The sequence below is a fragment of the Haematobia irritans genome, chromosome 5 (genome assembly GCF_050003625.1).
Source record: "Haematobia irritans isolate KBUSLIRL chromosome 5, ASM5000362v1, whole genome shotgun sequence".
NCBI lineage: Eukaryota > Metazoa > Arthropoda > Insecta > Diptera > Muscidae > Haematobia > Haematobia irritans.
In genome coordinates this window covers 111669762-111677210 of record NC_134401.1, presented here as the reverse complement: position 1 = coordinate 111677210, position 7449 = coordinate 111669762, and positions in this window count along the sequence as shown.

Sequence of the window (7449 nt, the reverse complement as noted above, 5' to 3'; positions counted from 1 at the left end):
TATGGCCAAAAGAAGTTTTTCATATAAAAATTTCAATTTTTTTAGGTTTTTGGTGGCTTTTTCAAATTTTGGAGGGTGGTCACGAATTATCGTCCTTTTCGCTCTAGGACCCATATTTAAGGAGATATGGCCAAAAGAAGTTTTTCATATAAAAATTTCAATTTTATTAGGTTTTGGGTGGATTTTTCAATTTTTTGAGGATGGTCACGAATTATCATCCTTTTCGCTCTAGGACGCATATTTAAGGAGATATGGCCAAAAGAAGTTTTTCATATAAAACTTTAAATTTTTTTAGGTTTTGGGTGGATTTTTGAATTTTTGAGGGTGGTCACGAATTATCGTCCTTCTCGCTCTAGGACGCTTAGTTTAGGAGATATGGCCAAAAGAAGTTTTTCATATAAAAATTTCAATTTTTTTAGGTTTTGGGTGGATTTTTCAATTTTTTGAGGGTGGTCACGAATTATCGTCCTTTTCGCTCTAGGAGGCTTAGTTTAGGAGATATGGCCAAAAGAAGTTTTTCATATAAAAATTTCAATTTTTTTTAGGTTTTGGGTGGATTTTTCAACTTTTTGAGGGTGGTCACGAATTATCGTCCTTTTCGCTCTAGGACGCATATTTAAGGAGATATGGCCAAAAGAAGTTTTTCATATAAAAATTTCAATTTTTTTAGGTTTTGGGTGGATTTTTGAATTTTTTGAAGGTGGTCACGAATTATCATCCTTTTCGCTCTAGGACGCATATTTAAGGAGATATGGCCAAAAGAAGTTTTTCATATAAAAATTTCAATTTTATTAGGTTTTGGGTGGATTTTTCAAATTTTTGAGGATGGTCACGAATTAGCGTCCTTTTCGCTCTAGGACGCTTAGTTTAGGAGATATGGCCAAAAGAAGTTTTTCATATAAAAATTTCAATTTTTTTAGGATTTGGGTGGATTTTTCAATTTTTGATGGTGGTCACGAATTATCGTCCTTTTCGCTCTAGGACGCTTAGGTTAGGTTAGGTTAGGTTAAAGTGGCAGCCCGATTAAGATTCAGGCTCACTTAGACTATTCAGTCCATTGTGATACCACATTAACTAAAAGTACCTATTACATATGGGCACTTCTAGTTTTAACCGCTGAACCTTCTTGATTATTTTTCTTTGTTGAACCAACCAGATTGTTCCAAAAACAGTAGCAGACTGCTTAAGTTAACGTTTTCCAGATCCGCCAGTAATCTGAAGCTATATGCTCCTAAAAGTTGCTTGCGCTTTACACAAAATGCAGGACACTCACACAAGAGGTGTTTAATTGATTCTTTTTCCTCCGCATCATGACAGCTCATACAATAGTCATTATACTTCGCGCCAATAGTTTTTGCAAAATCGCCTATCAGGCAGCGACCCGTTATAGCAGATATCAGGAGTGATATCTGACGTCTCGAGAACATTAGCATATCTAGTGTGCGGTTTAAGTTGAAATGGGGCCATATTTGCTTGGTGTCGTTACAACCCTTGCAATTCTCCCATCGAACATTTGCCATCATAACAGCCTTCTCACGCAGCATGAGCTTGCAGGTAGCTAGGGGCATACCAACAAATTCTAGTTCCCCTGGAATATGTAAGGTAGTCCCTAGCCTTGCCAACTCATCCGCTTCGCAGTTCCCCGGTATGTTCCTATGGCCAGGCACCCATATTAGGTGAATATTGTACTGCTCAGCCATCTCATTGAGAGATTTGCGGCAGTCGATGGCCGTTTTCGAGTTGAGGAACACAGAGTCCAAGGATTTTATTGCAGGTTGACTGTCTGAGTATATATTAATGCCCACATTTTTTGGAACATTACTTCTCAGCCAATTCGCCACCTCTCTTATTGCTAATATTTCAGCCTGAAAAACACTACAGTGATTAGGTAATCTTTTCGCTATTCGAAGTTCCAGATCATTAGAATATACTCCGAACCCCACTTGTCCATCCAATTTGGAGCCATCAGTGTAGAAATCTATATATTCTTTATTCCCCGGGGTCTGTGTGCACCACGCCTCACTGTTGGGGATTAGAGTCTCAAACTTTTTGTCGAAAAGTGGACTCGCCAAAGTGTAATCCACTACGTTAGGCACATCTGGCATTGTTTTGAGGACAGAACTGTGACCGTAACCTTTTTCCGACCACAGCGATAGTTCGCGCAACCGCACAGCCGTTGTTGCAGCTGACTGTTTGGCCAAAATGTCTAAAGGCAATAGATGCAGCACGACATTAAGGGAATTTGTTCCTGTCTTGCTGAATGCGCCTGAAATACACAAACACGCCATACGCTGAACTTTATCTAAACAAGTCGGTTTCTGAAGTGCCGGCCACCAGACTACAACACCATATAGCATTATAGGTCTAACCACTGCCGTGTATAGCCAATGCACAATTTTTGGTTTCAGTCCCCACTTTTTTCCTATTGCCTTTTTGCACGAGTACAAAGCTACAGTTGCCTTTCTCGCCCTTTCTTCAATATTAAGCTTAAAGTTCAGCTTCCTGTCCAAAATAACGCCAAGGTATTTTGCACATTCACCAAAGGGAATTTCAATACCCCCTAAGGAAATAGGCCTAACCGTGGGAGTTTTGCGATCGTTGCAGTACATGACTAATTCTGTCTTTGCAGGATTTACCCCAAGACCATTGTCTTTCGCCCATTTCTCAGTCATCCGGAGGGCCCTCTGAATAATATCTCTGATTGTGGATGGGAATTTTCCCCTGACTGCCAGAGCCACATCATCTGCGTATGCCACCACTTTTATCCTTTCTTTTTCTAGAGTAACCAGAAGGCTATTTATAGCAACATTCCAAAGAAGAGGTGATAGGACTCCTCCTTGGGGAGTGCCTCTGTTCACATACCTTTGTATGTTTGCTTGTCCTAGTGTGGCTGAAATACGTCTCTTCATTAGCAGTTCGTTTAACAGCCTGAGTATACATGGATCAACATTCAGAGTTGTCAGTCCATTTAATATCGAGCTCGGATGGACATTATTGAACGCCCCTTCGATGTCTAGAAACGCCACGATTGTGTATTCTTTGACAGATAGTGAGCTTTCAATAAAGCTGACTAGTTCATGTAGTGCGGTCTCAGTAGACCTGCCCTTCGAGTATGCATGCTGTCGTTTCGAGAACAAACTTGAATCGATGCTAGTTCTAAGATAAATATCTATCATCCTCTCCAGAGTCTTAAGTAGGAATGAGGATAAGCTGATTGGTCGGAAATCCTTCGCCCTCGAGTGAGAGGCTTTTCCCGCTTTAGGTATGAAAACGACTTTTGTTTCCCTCCACTTTCCTGGGATATATGATAAGTTGATACATCCTTTATATATCACCGACAACCAGGGGATAATTTTGTCAGTTACAGCTTGTAACTCCGCCGGAGTAATTCCATCAGGTCCAGGGGATTTGAATGGTCCAAAGCTATTTAGCGCCCATCTTATTCTAGTTTCCGATACAATTTCCTCGACAGGAAACGACCGCTGAGCAACTGTGGCACCGCCAGTACATGGTTCAACCGTCTGATTTCCAGGAAAATGTGTGTCCAATAGTACCTCCAGCGTCTCCTTACTGGACGTTTTCCAATTGCCCTCCGATGTTTTAATGAAACCTGGAGCGGAGTTGGTGGATGCTAGAACCTTCCGTAGTCTGGAAGCCTCGGACGTATTCTCAATACTGCTGCAGTAAGCATTCCAAGAGTTATGCTGAGCCTTTCTCAGTTCTCGCTTGTATCCTCTCAGATTCTTCTTGTAAGCGTCCCAGTCCTCAGGGGCTCTGGTGGACTTTGCCTTGTTAAAGAGCTTCCTGCAGGATTTCCTCATATTACTTAATTCCGTAGACCACCATGGTGGTCGATGTTTCCCCCTTGGCTTTCCTCTAGGGCATGCAGCTTTCAGTGAGATGTTGAAGGCCTTAGTAATCCGCTCCACTGCGTGTTCGATATCTTGCACATTTCTCATATTTGTCTCTGTTATTTCCGGTATCATCATATTGAACGATTCCCTATACCTATTCCAGTCAGCTTTCCTAACATTTGGCGGAAATATGATCTTGGTGATATGAACGTCAAATTTGAAACTGATGTAGCGATGATCTGAGAAGCTGTGTTCACTTAAAACCTGCCACTCAGATATCATTTCATTTAGTTCTTGCGAGGCCAAGGTGATGTCCAAAACCTCTTGCCTGTTTTTAGTGACAAAGGTTGGGACATCTCCCTTGTTGCAAACTACCAGATTAGTACGCAAAATAAACTCTATTAGCGACTCTCCCCTTGCATTAGTATCACTACTTCCCCATATACTATGATGTGCATTCGCATCGCATCCCATAATGAGTTTCGCCTTTGTTTTCAGTGACTCCTCCACTAAGGTCTTAACGGCATATGGAGGCATCTCCCTGTCATGTCCCATGTAGACCGAAGATACCCAATATTTGCATTTGGCTATTTCTAAACTTGCAACGACAGTGTCTGTATTGCACATTGAGGGAAGCAGAAACAAATTGAGCTCGTTTTTAGCAATTATACAGGCTCGATTTACATCATTACCAGTATACTGCAATAGTTTGAACCCCGGAGTACTTAATTCACATATTTTGTTTTTGTAAACATATGGTTCTTGAATAAGAACTATATCTATGTCCCCTTTCATCAGGAGAACTTTTAAGGCAGCACATGCAGCCTTACAATGATGAAGATTTATCTGGAGGATCCGTAGGACCATCGAGATTTTCAACAACCGTCACATCAGCCGCTTCGATCGAGTCATCAAGAATGTCCTCTTCAGAGATATCGGTGACTCTCGCAATAACCATAGGTTCGACTTTGGTGAGTTCTGAGGCAATAGAAGCCTCCTCACGCATACGGTATCTATCCATGTCTTCAACTTTGGTATCTCCCTCGACTTCGCAAGAGGATCCGCTTACTTCTGATTCAGACAGAGGCTTGTCCATTTCTGAATCCTTTAGCTGATCGTTTTTATACACCTTCATTTGGATATAATGAAAGCCATAACATACACGGCCCTGGGACTTTGCCAGATGTGGCAAAGACTGAGTGTTCAATATAAACACTGCATGCCGTCTTGGTCCATCCACTTCATCCAAACGGCCAACCTTCCAATCAGCTGTTGGAAGATCTGGATTGCATCGTTTCAGTCTATTTAAAATAGATTCAGGGTCAGAAGGGTTTGCAGGTATCCAGGCATGTGCTCTAGGTCTAGCCGGTATGTCTTTCTTCTCGACTAACTCTAGAGCAGCTCCTTCCCAAACTTCACCAATTAGTATCAGAGCAGCTTTAAAACATTCTATAGACCTCTGGTCCTCAAATGCGACTAGCTTAAATCGTCCTTGATACCAACCAGCCTCTTGGTGTCGAGGATCTGGGCCGGGAAACTTTTCCAGTACCTGTGAGTAGACGACAGATTCTCAATTTCCCCCCATTTTTGCTTTGGAACCATACCGTCCAATGCTCCTTTATTAATGATAGCCATCACAAGGCTATCTTTAGCAACTGAGGCAAACGATCTTTGATCCCTTTTGGAGGATGGCAGCTCATCCGGCGATCGTTCCCTTTTTCCAGTCTCAAGAATTCCTTGAGCCCATTTTAAGGAATCGCTTTGTTTAGCCGACAACGTGCTTGGGTCGACTGATCCTAACTTCTTTAGGATAAACAAAGCATTTCTGCGTTCCTTGAATCTCTTTCGTGAGGGATTACCTCCTTTTGATGTCGTTACCTTAGAAAAAGTTCGACTTGTCAGTGTGTCGCCACCTGTCGACCCGTCTACAGGTCGACTAATTGGGCCTAACTCTTGGTCATTGCCCAGATTTATAACTCCAGTCGATACCCGTCCACTGGGCCCTGAGGTTAGCAACCCAGTGGATGACTTGGAATTTCGCTGCATGGTGGCTTAATATCCCACCACACTTGAAATTCGTAGTAGGTACCTATTACTATGAGTTTATCCGCTATTGAAAAAACACGTCCGTTCCGTTCGACGGTTGAATAGGACGCTTAGTTTAGGAGATATGGCCAAAAGAAGTTTTTCATATAAAAATTTCAATTTTTTTAGGTTTTGGGTGGATTTTTCAATTTTTTGAGGATGGTCACGAATTATCATCCTTTTCGCTCTAGGACGCATATTTAAGGAGATATAGCCAAACGAAGTTTTTCATATAAAAATTTCAATTTTTTTAGGTTTTGGGTGGATTTTTCAAATTTTTGAGGGTGGTCACGAATTATCGTCCTTTTCGCTCTAGGACGCTTAGTTTAGGAGATATGCCCAAAAGAAGTTTTTCATATAAAAATTTCTTTTTTTAAGGTTTTGGGTGGATTCTTCAATTTTTTGAGGGTGGTCACGAATTATCGTTCTTTTGGCTCTAGGATGCTTAGTTTAGGAGATATGGCCAAAAGAAGGAGATATGGCCAAAAGAAGTTTTTCATATAAAACTTTAATTTTTTTTAGGTTTTGGGTGGATTTTTGAATTTTTTGAGGGTGGTCACGAATTATCGTCCTTTTCGCTCTAGAACGCTTTGTTTAGGAGATATGGCCAAAAGAAGTTTTGTCATATAAAAGTTTCAATTTTTTTAGGATTTGGGTGGATTTTTCAATTTTTTGAGGGTGGTCACGAATTATCGTCCTTTTCGCTCTAGGACGCATATTTAAGGAGATATGGCCAAAAGAAGTTTTTCATATAAAAATTTCAATATTTTTAGGTTTTGGGTGGATTTTTCAAATTTTTGAGGGTGGTCACGAATTATCGTCCTTTTCGCTCTAGGACGCATATTTAAGGAGATATGGCCAAAAGAAGTTTTTCATATAAAAATTAAAATTTTTTTAGGTTTTGGGTGGATTATCGTCCTTTTCGCTCTAGGACGCATATTTAAGGAGATATGGCCAAAAGAAGTTTTTCATATAAAAATTTCAATTTTATTAGGTTTGAGTGGATTTTTCAATTTTTTGAGGATGGTCACGAATTATCATCCTTTTCGCTCTAGGACGCATATTTAAGGAGATATGGCCAAAAGAAGTTTTTCATATAAAAATTTCAATTTTTTTAGGTTTTGGGTGGAATTTTCAAATTTTTGAGGGTGATCACGAATTATCGTCCTTTTCGCTCTAGGAGGCTTAGTTTAGGAGATATGGCCAAAAGAAGTTTTTCATATAAAAATTTCATTTTTTTTAGGTTTTGGGTGGATTCTTCAATTTTTTGAGGGTGGTCACGAATTATCGTCCTTTTCGCTCTAGGAGGCTTAGTTTAGGAGATATGGCCAAAAGAAGTTTTTCATATAAAAATTTCAATTTTTTTAGGTTTTGGGTGGAGTTTTCAATTTTTTGAAGGTGGTCACGAATTATCGTCCTTTTCGCTCTAGGACGCATATTTAAGGAGATATGGCCAAGAGAAATTTTTCATATAAAAATTTCAATTTTTTTAGGTTTTGGGTGGATTTTT